The sequence below is a fragment of the Mauremys reevesii genome, linkage group 22 (genome assembly GCF_016161935.1).
Source record: "Mauremys reevesii isolate NIE-2019 linkage group 22, ASM1616193v1, whole genome shotgun sequence".
In the NCBI taxonomy this organism is placed as follows: Eukaryota; Metazoa; Chordata; order Testudines; family Geoemydidae; genus Mauremys; species Mauremys reevesii.
In genome coordinates, this window is record NC_052644.1 from 10,941,815 (window position 1) to 10,965,317 (window position 23,503).

Consider the following 23,503-nt stretch of genomic DNA (forward strand, 5'->3'; position numbering starts at 1 on the left):
ACAGAACCAGTTTCTCCTCCCTTGATTTTCACACCTCAGCTGCTGGAACAGGGCCCCATCCTCCCTGATTGATCTAACCTCGTTATCTCTAGCTTGCTTCTTGCTTGCTTATATATACACACCTGCCCCTGGAAATTTCCACTGCTTGCATCCGAAGAAGTGGGTATTCACCCACGAAAGCTCATGCTGCAAAACATCTGTTAGTCTATAAGGTGCCACAGGATTCTTTGCTGCTTCTACAGAACCAGACTAACATGGCTACCCCTCTGATACTTGACACGATGTGATATATGCCATCATGTGCCAGCAATGCCCCTCTGCCATGTACATTGGCCAAACCGGACAGTCTCTATGCAAAAGAATCAATGGATACAAGTCTGACATCAAGAATCATAACACTCAAAAACCAGTAGGAGAACACTTTAACCTGTCTGGTCATTCAATAACAGACCTGCAGGTGGCAATTTTGCAACAGAAAAGCTTCAAAAACAGACTCCAATGAGAAACTGCTGAGCTGGAATTGATATGCAAACTAGATACAATCAACTTAGATTTAAATAGGGACTGGGAATGGCTGAGCCATTACAAACATTGAATCTATCTCCCCTTGTAAGTATTCTCACACTTCTTATCAAACTGTCTGTACTGGGCTATCTTGATTATCACTTCAAAAGTTTTTTTTCCTTACTTAATTGGCCTCTCAAAGTTGGTAAGACAACTCCCACCTTTTCATGCTCTCTGTATGTGTATATATATATATCTCCTCAATATATGTTCCATTCTATGCATCCAAAGAAGTGGGCTGTAGCCCACGACAGCTTATGCTCAAATAAATTTGTTAGTCTCTAAAGTGCCACAAGTACTCTTGTTCTTTTTACAGACATGTCAGTTGCACTGAAAAAAGTCACCTGCCACTCTGAATAACTAAGGTGAACTCAATTCTTTTTTTCTGAAGCATGACCTGGGTCCATCAATCTGTTCTTGCTCAATAATCTCTCCCACTCAAATCCAAAGCCCCAAATTCCAATTTAGGGGACAGGGAAATATTTATTTTTTTCTCTGTATGGATTTTCTGGGCATTCCCAGGTCCCAGTCAGTGCTGCTCCCAACCTTAACCTCCCAGTAGTGTTTTTCAGAGGAGAGTCCTTCAGAGCCAAACACACAGATAGACAAATCAAATTCTCTGGATTTGGTGGAACTTTGAGGTTGGGCTTCACGTCTTAAACTCTTCTTATCGCTGGAAATGGAGAGAATATGGGCTTGGCTATGTTTGCATCAAGAGCGATGTCAGCTGCAAAGAGAGTTTTGGTTCTGAGAATTGCTGGTCATATGATGGTATGATCTGGGACAGGAGGAAATATTTGGTCCAAGCCTGTAGTTTCACTAGTAGTAGATTTGCTTGCTGGACTTGGTACTTTCACCATGTCTATCAGACAATTTACTGCAGTGTGACAATATTTAAGAAATATGGTTGAAGTTGAAATGAAGTATTTGGCCCATAGCTGAAAACTCGTTCATATAAAAACACAGGAGCTAATTATTAAGATGAACTCAAAGGCATATTGTCCTGGATTCTATCAAACACTTTAGTCATTATTGTATTACTTTCATGATCCCTACATTATTAGAGGTTGTGCCTAGAGGTCTCAAAACAGCCCATTGAGCTGAGAGCTGTATAAGCAGAGGTGAACAAAATCCCTACTTAAACCTGAATAGAGAAAGAAAACAAACTGAAAGAAATTGATGACATCAAACGAAAGTTAGAAGTTCAATTCTTGTGGTTCAAAACCTCCTCCTCGTAAGTCCAGGTTTCCACCAAAGCCTCACACCCACTGCTGACCTCATATGCACCTTTTCTACTCCAAAAACCCAATAGTATTTTAATTGTTTGTAATCACCTCTTCTTATTATAGCTGGTTATCCCCCACTTTTCACTGTATTTTCTGCCTAATGTCATTTTAATCCTAAATAGCGCGTAGCCCAATCCCACTCCCCATCACATTTTTCACTAATCATTTCAGCTTCAAGTTCTACTGGCGGTGCCTGGTTTTAAATCAGTGCTTCTCAAAATTTTTCTATTGACGACCCCTTTCACACAGCAAGCCTCTGAGTGCAACCTCTCCCCCCACGCCCACCCCCATGCCGTATGAATTAAAACCACTATTTTAATATATATTTAACACTATTTTAAATGCTGGAGGAAAAGCAGTGTTGGGGGTGGTGCTGGGCTGGTGGGACTCTGGCTGTCATCCCCCATAGTCATAGTTTGGGGGGCACTGCTCCTGTGTCCCATGGCTCTGGACTTGCATCCCTGCTTTGGGCTTTGCGACCGGTCGCACAAAGTCACAGCACCTCTCAGGTTTAGCCTACTTGACCCTCTGTCTTCATGATGGAGGGTTGGGCAGGTCAAACCTGAGCTACACTACAGCCCTGCATCCCAGGTTGCAACTCTTGGAGCAGGAGTGTTACACTTTGATGAACTCCAGAACAGCAAGCCCAAAACACAAGGAAATCAAAGCAAGACACACAGATAGATGGTCAAGCAAAACATGTAATAACCACGAACCAGTTAAGTCTGCCTAGGGTGACCAGATGTCCTGATTTTATAGGGACAGTCCCGATTTTTGAGTCTTTTTCTTATATAGACTCCTATTACCCCCCATCCCCTGTCCCGATTTTTCACATTTGCTCTCCGGTCAGCCTAAATCAGCCACAGACTGAACAAAACATAACACTCCAGATGGCAGATATGTAGCAGCAGGACCTGAGTAACTGCACACATCGAATGCTATGTACACACACACACACACACACACACACGTCACCACAATTTCCTTCTCTTTTCCCAAAAAGTTCAGCTGTACCTTGCCAGAGGTACCAGGTGATCCCAGAGCCATAGGTTATACTGTAGGCGCTGCTTTGGGGACACATGCGGGGTAAAGTGCACCCCCAGATTTTGACAAGTCCCAAGCTTCCCTTGAAGTGCTTGCTCTGTTCGGCCTGCCATTGGGGGAAAGCGGCTCTCTCCTTCTCCTGCTGTGCCTCTCCCCTGGCACTTCCAGCTCACTCAGCCCCTCCCCCCATCAGCTGGGCCCAGGCAGGGAGCTGAAGAGAGTCGGAGGGAGCCGCTTCTCTCGCCAGCTGAGTCCTCTGAAGGTTGCTGTTTTGGAGAGAACCCAGCTGGGCAGTCATTTTTCAGTGTTAGGCTTTTGTCCTTCCCCATGTATTGTGTTTAAAGGTTCCGTGAAAGACTAAGAACAGGATTTTCAAAAGCCAGAACGCTGCACAGTGAGCCTCTTAAAGTAGCCAATAGCAAATGCCAATGAGAGGGGAGTGTCCTAATCCCCACCCCAATCTGTGATTTAGGCACCTTAATCCAAGATAAAGGGAACATCTATCTCTGCTTGGGATCCACCGCCATGAACCCGTTCCTGGGGTAAGGTGCCCAAGCCATTTTTTTTTAGAAAATAACAGGGAGAGGTGAAGTAGAAAAGGCAGAGGCCCCATTACAACCTTTAGGCCAGTGGTTCCAGTTCACTTCTCCTCTCCGGGAAAAGGGATTTAAACAAGGATCTCTTGTGAGGGCCCTAATCACTGGGGTATGGCATATTCTGAGGCAGAGCTCTCTCCAACTCTCCTGTGAAGGCTGTTCCATTGTATAGGCATAATTCAGTGTGTAATGGGCCAAAGAGAATGTGAGAGTGACCGTATAGCCCAGTGGCCAGGGCACTTACATGAGAGGTGGGAAACCCCTTCTCCATAGCAGGCAGAGGAAGGAACTGAACTAGGGACTCTCCCACCCCAAGCAATCGCCTTCATCACTGGGCTTATGGTTATAAGTGAGCAGCTCTACTGAAATAGGTCCCACAGGCAAGAGAGCAGGGAAACTTCAAATTTCAGCTCTTTTGAGAATCTTGCTGGGGCTTAGGTGTCCAGGAACCTGCCTGAGGTGCAGTGTGCATGGTTCACAGGCAGAAATTTAAGCATCTAGGGGACATTTGCAGGAAAAATCTAGGTGTCCATGGCATTTCGGGCATCTGCAGGGTTAAGCACATGCTTAAGTGTTTTGCTGAGTTGAGGTCTTGGGGAAGGTGTGTCACAAACATGGCTGAACACCACCTTTGATCTACCCTATTCCTTGGAACTGTGTGGGGGTCCTCTGGTCCCAAGCATACATGAAACAGCCCCATGACTTCTTTAGTTGACACCTATTGGTAGCTGCCCTATAGGGAACAAAGGAAAGCTGGAGTGCAGCAGTACTCTAGCCATATTCCCCTCCCTCTGGGCACATCTCTGTACACTCCCTACACTAGGAGATGACATGGCATTGCTGATGTTGGCTCTTCACCAGACAGAGATTTCACCACAGGAATTTCCTCCTGCAGCCCCTTTGTTCCATAACAGGATGCAAAGGGACTGTAGTCCACTATCCTTCAAAGAACTTTAAGTATGAGATATGACTGCAGTCAATACTCAGTAAAATAAATAAATAAAGCATGTTATTCCCCTTCTTTACATCAATTTTTATTGCTAAGAAAATTTCAAAGATACATCAGTATAACAAGAGTAGTGATACCATTGTGAGACAGAGGCGTATATATGAAAAGTGGACCTAAAATTATGATTTTTAATGTAAAAGACCTTTTATCCTGATAGTGTTAAAGTCTAAGCTTTCACTCAGAGTTTGATGTTAAAGCAACTGCTTAAAGTTAGGCAGTTAACAGTACCAATCAATAAATTGAAACATCTGCCCACAAAATATAGATACATTTTTTTTTAGTTTTAATATTGAGGAACTTTCTTTCTGTGTATGGCTAAATGATTATGAGTGATTGTTTTCCTGCTGAAAATCTAAAAAATTGTCATCTTTACTTATTATTGTGTGCTCATTAAATATAACAAGGACCATTACCCTGGATTATTTGGAAGATACCATATGGATTACGGATTAATATAGGATTAATATAATGTATCCACTGAAATCTTGGAGGCGGCTCATTGTCAACACTTAATCTGTGTTTCAAACATCAGTTTTAGCTTTTGGTCTGGTTTGCTCCCCTTTGCCTTTGGCTGGAGTACAAGCTTCGACCTAACTGGGACAAAGTCCAAATAGTTTTGGCTGCCATCACCTCAGCTTGTTAGGGTATATAGAGGAATTATTTGATATAGTTTTCAATTGATTAACCTGATAATTGGATTGATCAAATAATTTTGTTTGAACTCTTTTTATTTAAGCTATATTTGTATCTTTTTTTATTAGTTTCTCTTCCCTTTCCCTCAATACTTAATTTAGTTAATACATTATATAAAAATGGAAAACTGAGTAGTTCAAATATTCAAAGAACAAAATTATTAATGAGATTTCCTGGTGGTTGTTAACTAGTGGTTCATGGACTTTATCCTTCTCTTCTGTAGTTCTCACCACATTTTAAAATGATTAATCTTCTTTTATAGAACAAATTCTCATTGTTGTTTCTTTGTGGGAATTTTTAAAGAATGGATAAACCTCTTCGGAGAATAAACAATCGTTAAATGTGAACAACACAGACATGTCAGTTACATTGAAAAAGGTCACCTGCCCCTCTTGGTAACTAAGGTAAACTCCAATTTTCTTGGGCTTTTTCTGCACCAGGACCCGGGTCCATGGATCTGTTTTTGCCCAATAATCTCTCCCACTCTGACTCAGAGCCCAGAATCCCTCTTTAGGGAACAAGGAAAGTTTTCCTTTTCTCTGTATGGATTTTCTGGCCACCCCCAGGTCCCAGTCAGTGCTGCTCCCAATATCCACCTCCCAGTAGTGCTTTCCAGAGGAGAATCCTTCAGAGCCCAACACACAGACAGTTGAATCGAACCTCCCTGGGTTTGATGGAACTTGTTGAGGTTGGGCTTCATGTTTCAAATTCTTCTTATCCCCAGAAATGCAGAGGTTGGGGTGGGCTGTGTCTGCATCAATAGTGATGTCATCTGCAAAAAGAGAGTTTTAATTCTGAGACTCACTGGTATCATGGCAGCTTGAGCTGGGAGAAGGGGAAATATTGGGCCTAATCCTGCAGTTTCAATAGCATTTTCCCCTAAAGTAGGTTTGCAGGACTTAGTCCTTTCATTTTGTACAATGGACAATTTAGTGTCGAGTTAAAACATTTCAGAAATTTGTTTGAAGTTTACGTAGAGTATTTGACCCATAACTCAGAACTAGGATGTGACGTTCATTTAAAACAGAAGAGCTGATTATTTAAATGAATTCAAAGGACACATTGTTGCAAACTCCCTCAAAACTTACTATTGTTACTTATGTATTACTGTCATGATCCCTGTATTATCAGTAGTTGTGCCCAAAGGCCTCAGAACAGATCCGTGCACATTGTGCTGAGCGCTGCACGGGCAAAGGTGGACACAGTCCCTGATAAAAGAGCTCACAAGCTGAATAGACAAGGAAGACAGACTGAAAGAGACAGATAATGTCAAGCAAAGGGTGAGAAATTCAGTTCTTGTGCCACATAAGCCTCCCCTCATCAGCCCAGATCTTCACAGTTGGCTAGGAAGGATTACACCCTTACTGACCAACTGTACCCCTTTTCTGTTCAGCCCAACAGTATTTTAATTATTACTAACACACACTTCCCATTATAGCTGGTTATCCCCACTTTTCCCTGCATTTTTTGCCAAAATCATTTAAATCCTAAACTGCTCCAAGCCCACTGCCCATCACACTTTCACTAATTGTTCCATTTTAAACGTCTGCTGGCGTTTCCTGGTTCTAAATGGTCCTGAGCCTCTCACGGTCTAACCCCAGTTCCCACCCTGGTGCTGTTCCAGATGTGGCTGCTTCTCTTAGGAGAGCAAGGACTTGTTGGGACCTCTCCAAGGAAGGAGGCTGGAGGGCTGTGCTTACGTGTGCATAGGGGGCATAGAGACCTCAGAGTACCTCAGGCTGAAAATCTAGGTCACAGGGGGACTCAGAATTCACTGGAATTACACCAGTGTGAAGCTGCTGAGAGATCAGAGTCAGGCCCTAAAATAAATGGAAGATTTTCTGAAGTGAGGGACAAAGCAAGTGGTGGCCTCAGGATTTGGCTAGGATGTTTAGGATGACAACAGTTTGTGACCCAGATGCTGAACTGCAGGTAAAGAGCCACCTGTGTGTCTAACCTTTCCGAATTCTTGGGATATCTGTCATTGGCCCACATGTTAGAGCAGCCTCTAGGTTTGTCTAAACTACAACAGCTGTGCAAGATCCAGGTGGCTGCCCTGCAGCTGGGGATCACTATGACACAGGAGGACCCTTTTTATCAACTGTACCAGCCACAGGCTGTATCTGAAACCAGAAGGGAGGTGGCAAAGAATTGGTGTGGATTACCATGTACTGGGTGAATCATGCAGGGGCCAAGCTGGCTTTAAGGCTGCTTTGAGTCATTAAAACAATCCAAGGAAGTCTGATTGCACTAGAGGATCTGAACCTAAGTTTACAGTAATATTATCTTCATTCCTTATTCTCTTCAGGGTATTACACTGCACTTGTCAGTGCAGTAACTGGGTGTGTTCTATGTGGATTCTGTTACCTGCATTGTTGCAAGCCCTTCTCCAATCTGAAATCAAAATAAGAAACAAACATTGACTGAGAAGATGCACGTACAACATATTTTTCTCATTCTAGCTGAAGGACTCTTTCAGACTGAGGGTAAAGGAGGATGTCAGACAAAGCATTGGGCAATTTACTGGTGCAACATGAAAACTGCAGAAATTAAAACTCTCAAAAATGACATTTACATGTTCACACACACCCCACAACCAATATGAATGCACATTAAGAACACAGGAATTGCCAGAATGGATCAGACTGGGTGGTCCATCTAATCTTGTATCCTGTCACCAATAGTAGCTAGTACCAGCTGCTTCAGAGGAAGGTACATTTTCCATCTTTCCCTGCACTGTTCACTGCTGTATTGACTATGATCTAATACACAATTAGTAGAGCATGGTTTATTTTATTTACTGAAAATGCATTTTTCTTACCTAATTCAATTCTTAGTTTTTCCATTTCTGAAAGAGAGAGAGTGAAAAGATCAGAAAAACTGAACTGATACATGAGTTTTCTGGTTCACAGTTAAGTCAATGGAAACAGTAAGGCCTTGTCTACACAGGGGAAAATTCCCAACATAGCTATATTAAAATAACAATTCCATAATAGCTATTCCAGTAACATTTAGCTATTCCAGAATAACACCTACACGTGGTCACTCTATTCCAAAACAAAAATTATTTCATTCTAGAATAATTATTCAACTTCCATAGCAGAGTAATTATGCTGGAATAAAGACATTTGTGTTTTGGAACAGAGCATCCATAGCGGGAGTTATTCTGGAACAGCTATAGCAGAATGGTTATTGCACTATAGCTTTGTAGGTCAGTTCCCCCATGTAGACAAGCCCTCAGAGCCATTATTGAGGCCCAAGGAACTGCAGGATCATAGAACCCAAGAGGAACCTTCTCCCACACTGGGGACTCCTGACACAAACTGGAATTTCCATAGAGGATTTAATGATACTGCAAGTTGCATGCTGTCCTGTAGCACCCATGTCAGTAACATGTTTAGTAATGCTGACAAAGCTATCTAATCAGTGTGTGTGTGTGCATGTGTGTGCATTAATCACTTTTTTACAATTAATAATAACTCATTTTACTGCCATTTGAAAACTCGCAACACAGATACAATTTCTATTTTCTTAGGATTGACATGGTTTCTGCAAAACAAACAAAAATATCCAAAACAAAACATCAAACACCACCACCACATTTAAAGCTGCTTCGTCCCCTGCAGTCATGTGACTTCTCATCTGTTTTCTGTCACTATGCAGTGAGAGACTTGACCCTTATTGGTACTTTGGTGGAGATATAGGAAATCTTATCTGTTTCAAAATAGCCCCTGCTGGGAATCGGGGTAACTGCCCGGGGGTTCTTGCCTCCCTGTTCCCCACCAGGAGTGTGGTGGGGGGGAAACTGCCTGGGGCTTCTCGCCCCTTGGGAATTGAGTCCAACTGCCCCGGGTTGTCTCCCTCTCCCCTCCCCAGCCACTCACTCCACGTTGTCAATTGCGAAGCTCCATCGCTGAAACATGAAATTGACAAGACAGCCAAGGTTCCCAGCTGGGAGCAGGGGTCGGGGGAGAAGCCTGCTGGGCTTCTCACCCTGGCTTCCAGCTGGGAGTGGGATCCAGCCACCCAACTCTCCAGGGCAACAGGGGGCAGGCGGGCTCTAGCTGCTGGCTTGTTTGTTAATTTCAAAGCTCCTGCCATGAAATTTACAAGGCAGCCAACAGCCCAATGTAAGTAATGCAGTGTCTACACAGGCAAGGTGTTGCCCTAACTACCCCAACATAAGCTCTACACTTCTCGTGGAGATGCAGTTATGATGTCAGAGTAACAGGGCACTTATATGGGGAGGAGGAAGGCTGTAGTCTAGACATTAGGACTATGTCTACACTGCACTTTTGTTGGTAAAACTTTTGTAATCCAGAGGTGTGAAGAAACTACCCCCTGGCAGACAAAAGTTTTACTGATGAAAAGTGCCAATGTGGACTGTGCTTCATCAGCAGTAGATACCACCTATACAACTAATGGGGAGAGAGAGAGATGCCTGAGAATGGCATCCACAAAAGCCAGGACACTAGGCAGGGAACTATCTAGGCAAGCCAATGTGAGATGGTGACAAGAAGGGGTGCCCTTCTCATTGTGTTTGGTATCGAATTTAGGGGGCAAGGAGGCCTCTGTCTCTAGTGGTTACCTACAACCAGAAACCTTCTCCTGCAGTCAGGTAGCTTAGGTGCCTAGGCCATTTTTTGCATGAATGGCTTAGGAACCTACCTAAACCCACACAAAATGGCGGGGAGAGGGGAAGGAGGAGACAGCGTTCCTTATAACCTTTAGTACAGTGGCTAAGGAACCCACACAGAATGGTAGAGACCCTGGTTTAATTCCTCACCCAATGAGTTCCCGAAACCTGGGACTATAGAGTTAGTCATTCAGTTCTCTCTCCATGGCTCAATGCAAATATTAATGTGCAATGGCTTCAACAGGAGAGACTATCCCATTGGTTGGGGATTCGCCTGAGAGATGAGAAACTCCTGTTCAAATCCTTTCCCATCAGGGCAAGGGGGGAACTGAACCAGGGCCTCCCACAGCCTGAGTTGTTTCTCTCCCTAGTGAGGTAAAGGTTAAATGGGAAGCTGCCTCCTCCATGCCTCAGGGCCTGGGCATTCCTAGCAGAGTGGACTGCAGCCCCATGGACTGCAGACCACCTATCTTCACCTGGTCTGAGGATCACACTGGATCTTTAGACATGAGACAGGCATCTGGGTGCACAGAGTAAAGCAGCATCTTCATTCTCAGAGACAGAAGGCTATGTCTACAGCATGAAAGAGGGATGTGTTTCCCCGCTCACATAGGCTTGTAAGTACTCTAAAATCTGAACAGTTACTCAGCTTATTTTGAAAATGGGTGTGTCTGAAGAAGGTCTGGGGTCAAATTAGTGGTCCAAATTCAGGTCATTTGACCATGGTATTCCCAAATTACATTTCCCCACCCCCCAAAAAAAGATCCCAATCTGTTTCTTTTTGTTGCTTTGTACTGTTAAACTGAGAGGTACTAATGACTGAATGAATCACAGATATCATTGAGATTGATGGCTGTAAACACATCCTCAATTAACATAACTAAGGATAAATTATCACAAGGTCCCAGCTAAAACAAAAGGAGTTCTTGAACTGAGTGGATGTAGGTTGCTACAATGTGTGAGTCATGCATAGCAATTTCATTTTGGGGGTGGTGATGGTAATAAAATATTTGGGAAACAAATTAGACATTATACAATATTTGGGAAGCAAATTAGAAAGCTTCCTGGGAGGGGAGGGGCATTAGGGATGAAGGAGTGGGACACTGGGAAGAGAGATGAATGTCAGGAGACTTGGGGGAGAATAGGGGCAAGGGCATATATCAGCCCCACATTGTCATCCTCCCCTTGGGTGTGCCCACATATGGAGGGGGTATTGCTCCTCTGGTGCTGTCTAAGTCCTTCTCATTGCCCCATGTGTGTGCCAGGATCTGGGGTAGGCATACCCATCTTAAGGGGTTGCCCCTGCCATCTCCAATATGTGGTGGATTCCAAGGGGGCTTGCCCTCTGAGTGGTTTTGAGGACTCTTCCAGTCCCCCTCTGTGAAAAGAATCTTGGGAGATTGAGTGCTCTAGCTGGTTCCAGGTATAGCCCATTTTTTTGCTATCAGCCTGAAGATCACGTTGCCAGGTGTTTCTTGGACGGCCTCTTTTCCACTTGCCTGGGGGTTCCACCGCAGTGCCTGTCTGGTGATGTTAGTTGGCTGCTTGCGTAGTGTATGTCCTATCCAGCCCCACCTTCTCCTTCTGATTTCTTCCTCTGCTGGGAGTTGACGGGTCAACAGCTCTCCTGTCAACAGTCATCTCTGTCCAGCTTGCGTCCATTTTGTCTCACTAATGCCTAGTAGGGTCAGGTTGTTGCTCCTCATCTCTGCTGCAACCTGCGCCATCTTTCCTGACTCGTACATGGTCTTCACATTCCATGTGCCAATGGTAATCCTCCTGTTGCAAGAAGGGTAATCGGCTTAGTGGCTTCCTCGCGGCTTTCACCACCCAGCGTCATGCGTCTTCGAGTTGAAGACCCTTCTTTTTCCAGGCTAAAAGTCTCTGTTATCTCTATTTTTGGAATTTCTGTAGGAAGTTGATTTTTTACAGGGTGGAGTTGCTAGCCCCACACCCAACCCTCCTCCTTTACCCTGACTTGGGACAGGCAGATGGCCCCAAAGGACGTCTCTGGTGGAGTTTAGTTTGACAAGCAGTGCTAAAAATCCCAGAAGTGGGAACAAAGTCCTAATGAAAAATGATTATAACACTGCTTGGCCAAATGTGACATCCACTCCAGAAGCAAGATCCAGTACATAATGTTTAGTGAATTTGTGCACTGACTTCCAGCTAGCAGCTTTGCAAATTTCCTTAAATACAATCATGTTGAAATGAAGCAAGAGATGCTCCTTCAGTTCTAACAGAATAAGACCATACAACAGGAGTTTCAGGAAATTGAACTAACCTGTAATATTACACAATGCATTATTTAACTCATCTGGAAGCAATTGAAGCAGACACATTATGACCCATATTATTCTTAGCATAAGAAACAAACCATCTAACACTCTCAGTTCTGTGTAAGTCATAAGCTAGAGCTATCTTAACATCTAAAGTATGTAACACAGACTACACTTTATTAGCACAAAGTTTGGCAAAAAAAATCCTGTACTTTAATAGTCTGATTGATGCTAAACTCAGATACTATTTTTGGTAGAAACCTGAGATCAGGCCTAAGAACAATTTTATCTTTGTTAAAATTAGTAAATGGCAGGTCAGTCATCAGAATGTGCAATTCTGTATGATGTAAAAGCAGTGATGAAGGCAACCTTAACAATTAAATAAAATATTGAACACTTCACCCTGGGTTCAAAGGGTTATCTCACACACATAGCATAATGGGATCCCCAGGGTGCAACCTGAGACTCTGGGGCTGCTGTTCCCCCTTAACTCACTATTCTGGATTGTCTCTCACAATGCCTTACTGGTTACAAGTCGCAAACCCTGCAGGTGCTGTTACCACTCAGTATAAGCACATATACAACACCATGCACAGCCTGATTGCATGAATGCTCCCAGAGACACTCATGAATCACACAGAGAAAGGCACCAGCTAAATCCCACCAGCTCAAGACTCTTTCTTGAGAAATGCAAGTTTATTAATTGATTCACCGTTTCACCAATGGAAAGTGGACACACACCACCCTTTGCAATGTGAGCAGATTTACTCAGTCAAACTCACTGGTAAGGATAAACATTACAATAAGAGTATTGATTACAAAAGATAGACTTTAATTGATTATAAGTGACAGGGAAAAAGTCAGAGTAATTAAAAAAGAAAATAAAAGATAAACATGCAGTCTAAATTCTTAACCTCATTAAACTGGCCAATATCTAGACTAAGCAGTTTTTCTCACCCTACAGGATACCGCAAGTTAGTTACAATCTTTCATACACAGGCTCTCCCTATTAGCCTGGGGACCAGTCTCCTCAGCTCCAGCGTACTCATTGCCTTCAGCATGGGTGCAGGAGGAGAAAGAACAAACCATGCGGCCTCTGGCTCATACCCTCAGTCCATGTGCTTGGAGAACACAAGTCCAGGCATGGCTGGTGGGCATTGCTGAGTCACCAGGCAAGGTTGAGCAATTCCCCTGGTGTGGCCTTGTGCAAGTGAGTCATTGAATTGTAATGCCCTTGCTGGACAAAGGCTGACCATGGTTGATGCCCTTATTGTTGTCTCTGGGAGTTAATATCTGGGTGATTCCCAAACTCACAGCATATTTTATTGACAAAAACACAACACAATCTCATAACTTTGTATGCACTAATGACATACATATTTAGATAGAACAATGGGTTTCAGCAGATGATAACCTTTCCCATGATACCCTACATGGCATGTTTTACTTGAACTATTACAATTATATACAAAGGATGAATATGGGGGTTACAGGGTGATCTCCCAAGGTATAGAGTGTCACATATAGATAATAGGAAATTAAGATCCAAAGATAGGACTAGATATCCCCAAAAAGAGGATACATGTTGGATAACCCATTCATAAGCCTTCTGACAGAATTGTGTACAACTAAAGATCTATCCTTAACCAATTTTTTGATAAACTGAAATAGTAGCCAGGTGAACTCCTAAAGAAGAATTAGACAATCTTTCAGATTTCAAGTACATTAAAAACTCCAAATTACTGGGTTGAGAAACTGCTACTGGAGATTCAGATTTTCCTTCCATCCAAGCAGCAAATCCAGCCCATTTTAATTGGAAACAATTTCTTGTCAGTATTTGTCTAGAACTGAGCAATATGTTCAGTATCAAATAAAAATAATGACAGCGTGGGCCATTGGACTTTGACTAGTCTTCAGCTGTCACATTCCTGAGGGAGTTAGTTAAACAGAAATTAAAAGGTACAGTGCCAAAAGTGAAATTCCTGCAAGCTGCATGAAAACTTTTTAAAAGACACCTTTCTAGATGTTAAATTTAAATGTATACCTCAAACTATAGTAAGAGAACCAAAAAAGTGCCACTGTGGCTAAACAACAAAGTAAAAGAAGCAGTTAGAGGCAAAAAGGCATCCTTTAAAAAATGGAAGTTAAATTCTATTGAGGAAACTAGGAGCATAACCTCTAGCAAGTGAAGTGTAAAAATATTATTAAGAAGCCTAAGAAACATTTTCAAGAACAGCTAGCCAAAGAGTCTAAAAATAAGAGCAAAAAAATTACTAAGTACCTCAGAAGCAGGAATCCTGCTAAATATCAATCAAGATGCTAAAGGAGCACTAAAGGACTATCGAGCCATTGTAGAGAAAATAAATGAATTCTTTGAATCAGTCTTCATGGCTGAGGATATGGGGGAAATTCCTAAACCTGAGCCATTCTTTTTAGGTGAGAAATGTGAGGAACTATCCCAAATTTAGGTGTCATTAGAGGAGGTTTTGCAACAGATTGATAAATTAAACAATAATAAGTAACCAGGACCAGATGGCATTCACCCAAGAGTTCTGAAGGCAATCAAATGTGAAATTGCACAACTACTAACTGTAGTAGTTATTAAAATAATTAAAATCAGCTTCTGTACCAGATGACTAGAAGCTAGCTATTTTCATGCCAATTTTTTTTAAAAAGCTCCAAAGGCAATCCCAGCAATTACAGGCTAGCAGCAAAGAGTCCTGTGGCACCTTATAGACTAACAGACATTTTGGAGCATGAGCTTTAGTGGGTGTTAGTCTATAAGGTGCCACAGGACTCTTTGCTGCTTTTATAGATCCAGACTAACATGGGTACTCCTCTGATAATTACAGGCTAAGATGAATTAAGGTTTGTAAGATGAACATGAATTATGGAGGAAGATTGGTTGAAACTATAGTAAACAACAGAATGATGAGATACATAGATGAACATGAATTATGGAGGAAGAGTCAAATGCTTTTTTGTAAAAGGAAATCATGCCTCACCAATCTATTAAAAAATTTTGAGGGGAAATCATGCCTCACTAATCTATTTGAATTTTTGAGGGGAGTCAACAAGCATGTGTACAAGGGGAATATAGTGGATATAATGTACTTATATTTTCAGAATGCCTTTGACAAGGTCCCCCACCAAAGGCTCTTAAGCAAAGTAACCTGTCAGTGAATAAGAGGTAAGGTCCTCTCATTCATCAGTAACTGGTTAAAAGATAGGAAACAAAGGGTAGGAATAAATTCAGAGTTTTCAGAATGGAAAGCGGTAACTAGGGTCTGTACTGTTCTCAGTCCTGTTTACCATATTCATAAATTATCTGGAAAAAGGGTAAACAGTGAGGAGGGAAAATTTGCAGATAATACAAAACAACTCAAGTTAAGTCCAAAGCAGACTGCTAAGAGTTACAAAGGGATCTCACAAATCTGTTTGAATGGGCAACAAAATGGTAGATGAAATTCAGTGTTGATAAATGCAAAGTCTAGTTGGCAGCTAGTTTCAAGCGGAGTGCCTCAGGAGTCGGTCCTGAGGCTGGTTTTGTTTAATATCTTCATTAAAGATCTGGAGGATGGCATGGACTGCACTCTCAGCAAGTTTGCAGATGACACTAAACTGGGATGAGTGGTAGATACGCTGGAGGGTAGGGATCGGATACAGAGGGAACTAGACAAATTAGAGGATTGGCCCAAAAGAAACTTGATGAGGTTCAACAAGAACATGTGCAGAGTCCTGCATTTAGGACAGAAGAATCCCATGCACTGCTACAGACTAGGGACCAAATGGCTGGGCAGCAGTTCTGCAGAAAAGGACGTAGAGGTTACAGTGGACAAGAAACTGGATATGAGTTGACAATGTGCTCTTGTTGCCAAGAAGGCTAACGGCATTGTGGGCTGTATAAGTAAGGGCATTGCCAGCAGATCAAAGGATGTGATCATTTCCCTCTATTCGACATTGGTGAGGCCTCATCTGGAGTACTGTGTCCAGGTTTGGGCCCCACACTATAAGGAGGATGTGGAAAAATTGGAAAGAGTCCAGTGGAGGACAACAAAACTGATTAGGGGGCTGGAGCACATGACTTATGAGGAGAGGTTGAGGGAACTGGGATTGTTTAGTCTATAGAAGAGAAGAATGAGGGGAGATTTGATAGCTGCTTTAAACTACATGAAAGAGAGTTCCAAAGAGGATGGATCTAGCCTGTTCTCACTGGTACCAGAAGACAGAACAAGTAGTAATGGTCTCAAGTAGCAGTGGGGAAGGTTTAGGTTGGATATTAGGAAAAACTTTTTCACTAGGAGTGTGTTGAAACACTGGAATGGGTTACCTAGGGAGGTGGTGGAATCTCCTTCCTTAGAGGTTTTTAAGGTCAGGCTTGACAAAGCCCTGGCTGGGATGATTTAGTTGGGAATTGGTCCTGCTTTGAGCAGGGGATTGGACTATATACCTCCTGAGGTCCCTTCTAACCCTGATATTCTATGATTCTGTGATTCTATGAAAGCAATGCACACTGGAAAACATAATCCAAACTATACACATGAAATGATGGTGCAGAAATTAACTGTTACCAATCAAAAAAGAAATCTTGGAGTCATTGTAGATCGTTCTCTGAAAACATCCACTCAATGTGCAACAACAGTCAACAAAGCTAACAGAATGCTGGGAATCATTAAGAAAGGGATAGATAATAAGACAGAAAATATCATATTGCCTCTATCTAAATCCATGGTAAAGCCACATCTTGAATACTGCATGCAGACGTGGTCACCCCATCGCAAAAAAGATATATTGGAATTGGAAACAGTACGGTACAGGAAAGGGCAACAAAAATTATTAGGGGTATGAAAGAGCTTCTATAGGAGGAGAGATTAATAAGACTGGAACTTTTCAGCTTGGAAAGGAGACGTTTAAGGGGGGATATAATAGAGGTCTATAAAATCATGACCGATATGGAGAAAGTAAATAAGGAGGTGTTATTTACTCCTCATAACACAAGAACTAGGGGTCACCAAATGAAATTAATATGCATCAGGTTTAAAGGCAACAAAAGGAAGTATTTCTTCATACAACACATTGTCAACCTATGGAACTCTTTGCTACAGGATGTTATGAATGCCAAAACTAACAGGGTTCAAAAAATAAATTAATTAATTAATGGAGATTAGATCCATCAATGGCTACTGGTCAGGATGCGCAGGGATGGTATCTCTTTATCTCTGAAGCTGGGAAAGGGCGACAGACGATGGATCACTTGATAATTAAGAATGGATCCAGGGAAGATTATGCATCACTTTGCCCACTAAAGGAAGACAGGATACTGAGCTATATGGATCATTGGTCTGAACCAGTATAGCAGTTCTTATTTTCTTATGAAGAGATTGTGAATCTAGATGAAGAATCCTACCTTGTTACTGTGACAAAATATCTGGAGACAGTGGAAGATGCATATATCATCCATCTGACAACTGCAAGAAGCATCTGTACCATTGCTGTCTCAACCAAACTGGAGCAATTAAGATTTTTTGCCCTTTCCTACTGAATCATCACCACTTTCTGAATTAGCGGAAAGAGTGAAAGCATACAGTTCTCCCTTTCCCAATGTAGAAAGAAGGTATCAGAAAGAGACTGAGGGTCCCTCCCAACACTTGAATAGAAGATAGGACACTTAAAAAAAAATCCCTTGCAAACACGTCTACCTTGGGTTGACACCAAAGGGAAAAGATGTCTTGAAATATTTCATGCTTCAAGGCCCACCTGTGAATTTGAGAACTCTAACTAATGAGATGGTCTATAAGCACAATTCTTTCCCCTGCTAAATGCAAGCTCACCAAATAGATATCATGAAGAATACACAAATCTCGTAGTCTGCCTTTGGCACATAAGTCAAATGAGTGAGCATCCCCTTGTTGATTCATGTTGTCCATTTCCACCTGGGCAATGTTCCCTTGTAGATAAGGGAGGGATGATCTCAGAGCCAGATGTCTCCTAATTCCAGGGGGAATAAATAGTACACCTTGGAGAACATTCAATCTGTTCATCCACCACCTCAGTGAATGCAGAATGTCCTGGGGCATGGTGATAAACAAATGAAGATTGTCTCAACTGGGTGTGTAAACTGGCAACATACAATTCTGCATTGTTCACATTCTGAGAAGAGCTGAAAGCGTTACATAGATGGTAGTTCCTATCAACCTCCTGAGTCCCAAAGAGACAATGATCTTCTAGTATTGAGAGGCTTGAATTTGGGAATTCACTTGTTGAAGTCTACACTACAAAATTTCATCTATTTTATAGAAGTCGATTTTTAGAAATCGATTGTATAGAGTCGATTGCATATGTTCACACTAAGTGGATTAAGTCGGTGGAGTGCATCCTCACTACCATGGCTAGCATCGACTTATGGAGTAGTAAACTATGGGTAGCTATCCCACAGTTCCCGCAGTCTCTGCCGCCCATTGGAATTCTGGGCTAAGCTCCCAATGCCTGATGGGACAAAAACATTGTTGCGGGTGGTTTTGGGTACATGTCGTCATTTACCCCTCCTTCCGTGAAAGCAACATCAGACAATCATTTTGTGCCTTTTTTTCCATGCAGACACCATACCACGGCAAGTGTGCAGCCCGCTCAGTTCAGCTCACCGACACTGACACTATGGTGTCCTGAGTGCTGCTGTCAGCAGACGGTGCAGTAGGACTGCAAACCATCATCATATACTGCTTGCGCTGCAACTCTGTTCTGTGGCTCTTGTCTCAGTAGTGAATTTCTCCATGTTGTCTGTCGTGGGTGCCTGGGTATGTGTGTTCTTCCTCAGGAAATGTGCGCGTTTCTAACCGTTGTCCTCCTCCATTTCTGCAGAACTCTGCTCTCCTGGTGCCATGAGTACACCTTGCAGGCCCTCTCCTCGTTCTTTATAAATATCTTTTCTCGTGGCATGTGTCGTCATCCACCGATTCCGCTGCAACTCTGCTCTCCTGCAGACGCCATACCACGGCAAGCATGGAGCCCACTCAGCTCACTGCTGCTGTTGTGAGCATTGTAAACACCTCACGCATTATCCTGTAGTATGTGCAGAACCTGCAAAAGCAGGCGAGGAGGTGATGAAAGCGTAATCATGATAATGATGAGGACATGGACACAGACTTCTCTCAAAGCACGGGCCCTGGCAATTTGGACATCATGGTGGTAATGGGGCAGGTTCATGCTGTGGAACGCTGATTCTGGGCCTGGGAAACAAGCACAGACTGGTGAGACTGCATAGTGCTGCAGGTCTGGGATGATTCTCAGTGGCTGCAAAACTTTCACATGCGTAAGGACACTTTCATGGAAATTTGTGACTTGCTTTCCCCTGCCCTGAAGTGCGAGAATACCAAGATGAAAGCAGCCCTCACAGTTCACAAGCAATGCCAGTCAGTCAGGAATCAATTTGGAGTGGGTAAATCTACTGTGGGGGCTGCTGTGATCCAAGCAGCCAACGCAATCACTGAGCTGCTGCTATCAAGTGTAGGGACTCTGGGAAATGTGCAGGTCATAGTGGATGGCTTTGCTGCAATGGGGTTTCCTAACTGTGGTGGGCGATAGACGGAACACATATCCTTATCTTGGGACCGGACCACCTTGGCAGCCAGTACGTAAACCGCAAGGGGTACTTTTCAGTGGTGCTGCAAGCACTGGTGGATCACAAGGGACGTTTCACCAGCATCAATGTGGGATGGCCGGGAAAGGTGCATGACGCTCTCATCTTCAGGAACTCTGGTCTGTTTGAACAGCTGCAGGAAGGAGCTTATTTCCCAGACCACAAAATTACTGTTGGGGATGTTGAAATGCCAATAGTTATCCTTGGGGACCCAGCCTACCCTTTAATGCTATGGCTCATGAAGCCAGACACTGGCACCTTGGACAGCAGTAAGGAGCTGTTCAACTATAGGCTGAGCGAGTGCAGAATGGTGGTAGAATGTGCATTTGGATGTTTAAAAGTGCGCTGGTGCACATTACTGACTAGGTTAGACCTCAGCAAAACCAATATTCCAATTGTTATTACTGCTTGCTGTGTGCACCACAATATCTGTGGGAGTAAGCAGGAGATGTTTATGGCGGGGTGGAAGGTTGAGGCAAATCGCCTGGCAGACGATTACATGCAACCAGACTCCAGGACGGTTAGAAGAGCACAGCTGGATGCCCTGTGCATCAGAGAAGCTTTGAAAATCAGTTTCTTGACTGTCCAGGCTACGGTGTGACAGTTCTGTTTGTTTCTTCTCTGTAAGCCAACCAACCTCCCACCTTCGATCACCGCTTTTAGAAGCAATGAAGTCATTAATGTTTCAAAATCATCCATTCTTTATTAATTCATCACACAAATAGAGGGAAAACTCTCAAGGTAGCTCAGGAGGGGTGGATGAGGAGGGAAGCACTGGGTGGGGTGGTGGATGAGGGGAGGAGGGAAGGATAAGGCCACACTACAGTTCAAAACTTATTGAATGCCAGCCTTCTGTTGCTTGGGCAATCCCCTGGGGTGGAGTGTTTGGGTGCCCATAGCCTCTCCCACTCCCACCCCTGCGTTCTTGGGCATCTGGTGAGGAGGATATGGAACTTGGAGAGGAGGGCAGGCAGTTATACAGGGGCTGCAGTGGCAATCTGTGATCCTGCTGCCTTTCCTGCAGCTCCACCAGACACCTGAGCATGTCAGTTTGCTCCCCCATTAGCCTCAGCATTGTATCCTGCCCCCTCTCAGCATGCTCCTCCCTCCTCTCATCACGTTCATTTAACGCTTTCCTGGATTCTGCCATTGTTTGCCTCCGTGCATTCTGCTGAGCTCTTTCAATAAGGGAGAACTGCATGAGCTCTGGGAACATGTCATTGCAAATGCATTTTTTTTTGCCTTCTAATCTGTGCTAGCCTCTGGGACGGAGATGATAGGGAGAGCGTAGAAACACTTGCAGCTGCAGGAGGAAAAAAAAGAGAGAGTAGTATTTAAAAAGATACATTTTAGAGAACAAAGGGAAGACTATTTCACATGGAATCAAGCAATTCACATTACATAGCACACGTGCTTCACTCACCCCACCCCCCACCACGTGGCTAGTACCAGGGAAGATCCTGCTCAGCCAAATGCGAACAGCTCAGCATGAACAGGCCTCCCCACACTGCGTGGCAAAGGCTTTTAGAGTAACTCCAGAAGAGCTACATGGAGCGGAAATCCTCCAGGGACATCTCCATCCCCAGACACATTAACAGACTTTTCCAGTAGCTGTACTGGCTGTGAATGTATCCCAATTCTTCAGGGCAAATCAAACATTTAACACTATTGCTTTTAAACCCCGTATTGTAGTTACCAATGTGCACTCACCAGAGGTCCCTGATCCGGCTTCAGGGTCAGGGATCCCGACTTAGGAGGGTATTGGCTCCAGGGTGATGAAAAGGTCCTGGCTGCTGGGGAGAACAGATTCACTGTTTGCCTGCTGCGAATTCTCCTCCTTCTCTTCCTCATCCACAAAATCTTCCTGCCTCTTGCGTGAGAGTCCCTCCTTACAAGTGTCCATGGACAGTGGAGGGATAGTGGTAGCATCCCTCCCTAGAATGGCATGCAGCTCATCATAGAAGCAGCGTGTATGGGGCTCTGACCCGGAGTGACTGTTTGCCTCCTTTATTTTTCGACAGGCTTCATGCAGCACTGCTGTGTGTCCCTATTGTAGCCTCTGTCCATCATGCCCTTAGAGATTTTGGCAAATATATTGGCACTTCATCTTTTGGAACGGAGTTCTGTTTGCACAGATTCTTCTCCTCATACCACGATCAGATCCAGTACCTCCCATTTGGTCCATGCTGGAACTCTTTTGTGATTCTGGGACTCCATGGTCACCTGTACTGATGAGCTCTGCATGGTCACCAATGCCAATCAACTTGCCATGCTGGCCAAACAGGAAATGAAATTCGAAAGTTCGGGGGAATTTTGCTGTCTACCTGGCCAGTGCATCTGAATTGAGAGCGCTGTCCAGAGCCATCACAATGGAGCACTCTGGGATAGCTCCCAGAGGCCAATACTGTGGAATTGTGTCTGCATTACCCCATATTCGACCCAGAAAGTTTGATTTTAGTGCAAAACCCCTCACCAGGGAGGAGTACAGAAATGGATTTTAAGAGCCCTTTAAGTCAACAAAACAGGCTTGGCCGTGTGGATGGATGCAGGGTTAAATTGACCTAACGCTGCTAAATTCGACCTAAACTCATAGTGTAGACCAGGGCTTAAAATCCTGTTTTCCAGAAGAAAGGCTCTCCCTTCCACTGAATCCAATATGGAATGTATAAAAGGAATCCACTGACTTGGGCAGAGATTGGACTTTTTGATACTGAAAAGCGGCCACAGATCTGAGAAGAGGGAGATTGTAAATTCACTGTGACACAAGGGAACTTTTGCTGCTGAAAGTGGCTACATGCAGTTGCCCAAATCTGGGAAAACAAAAATACTTTGCTTTCTCAGCAGTGACATTTCCACAGAAAGGAACTTGGGGGGAGAACACACACACACACACACACACACACACACACACACACACACAAACCCCTCTCACAGCTGTTCCAGCCCAAATCAGAATACGTTGTACCAGAAATGGCATCTCACAACCAAGAACGTCAGGTATTTTTGATGATTACACAGGATAGCAATATGAAAACTCCCATTCTTTAAGTTGAGAGTGGTAACCCAATCTATAATTGTGTGTGAGGAAATTATGGAGGGCAATGTTAACTTTTGAAACTGGAATTTGCTGATGGGTACTTTTTAAATATCTTTCAGAGTAGAAGCCGTGTTAGTCTCTATCCGCAAAAAGAACAGGAGTACCTGTGGCACCTTAGAGACTAACAAATTTATTTTAGCATTTTTTCTTTTCTTTTTTTTTATGACTTTTTTCATGAAGTTGATGGATTTCCACTTCATATGGCTAAATTCAGTGCCTTGCGTAATGACAGGTTACAGAGTGGCAGCAGTGTTAGTCTGTATTCACAAAAAGAACAGGAGTACTTGTGGCACCTTAGAGACTATTTCAGCATGCTCAAATAAATTTGCTGGTCTCTAAGGTGCCACAAGTACTCCTGTTCTTTTTAAAAATATCTTAAGTCTAAGATCAGATGTAAACCCCAATCTTTTTTCTGTATCAGAAAATATGTTGAATAGAACCCTGACCCAACAGTTGTTTGGATACCTCCTCAACAGCTCTTCTATGGAGCAGCTTAAGAACTTACATTTGTAAAATCATCTTCTTAGAAAGGTCCCTGAAAAGTAAATAGCAAATTCCAATAGGGGAATTGGATAGGGGGAGTTTTCACATTGAATGGCATAAACCTTTTCTATAATTTCCTCTATCCAGGTGTCTGATTTAATTAGCCTCCACAGGTTGAAA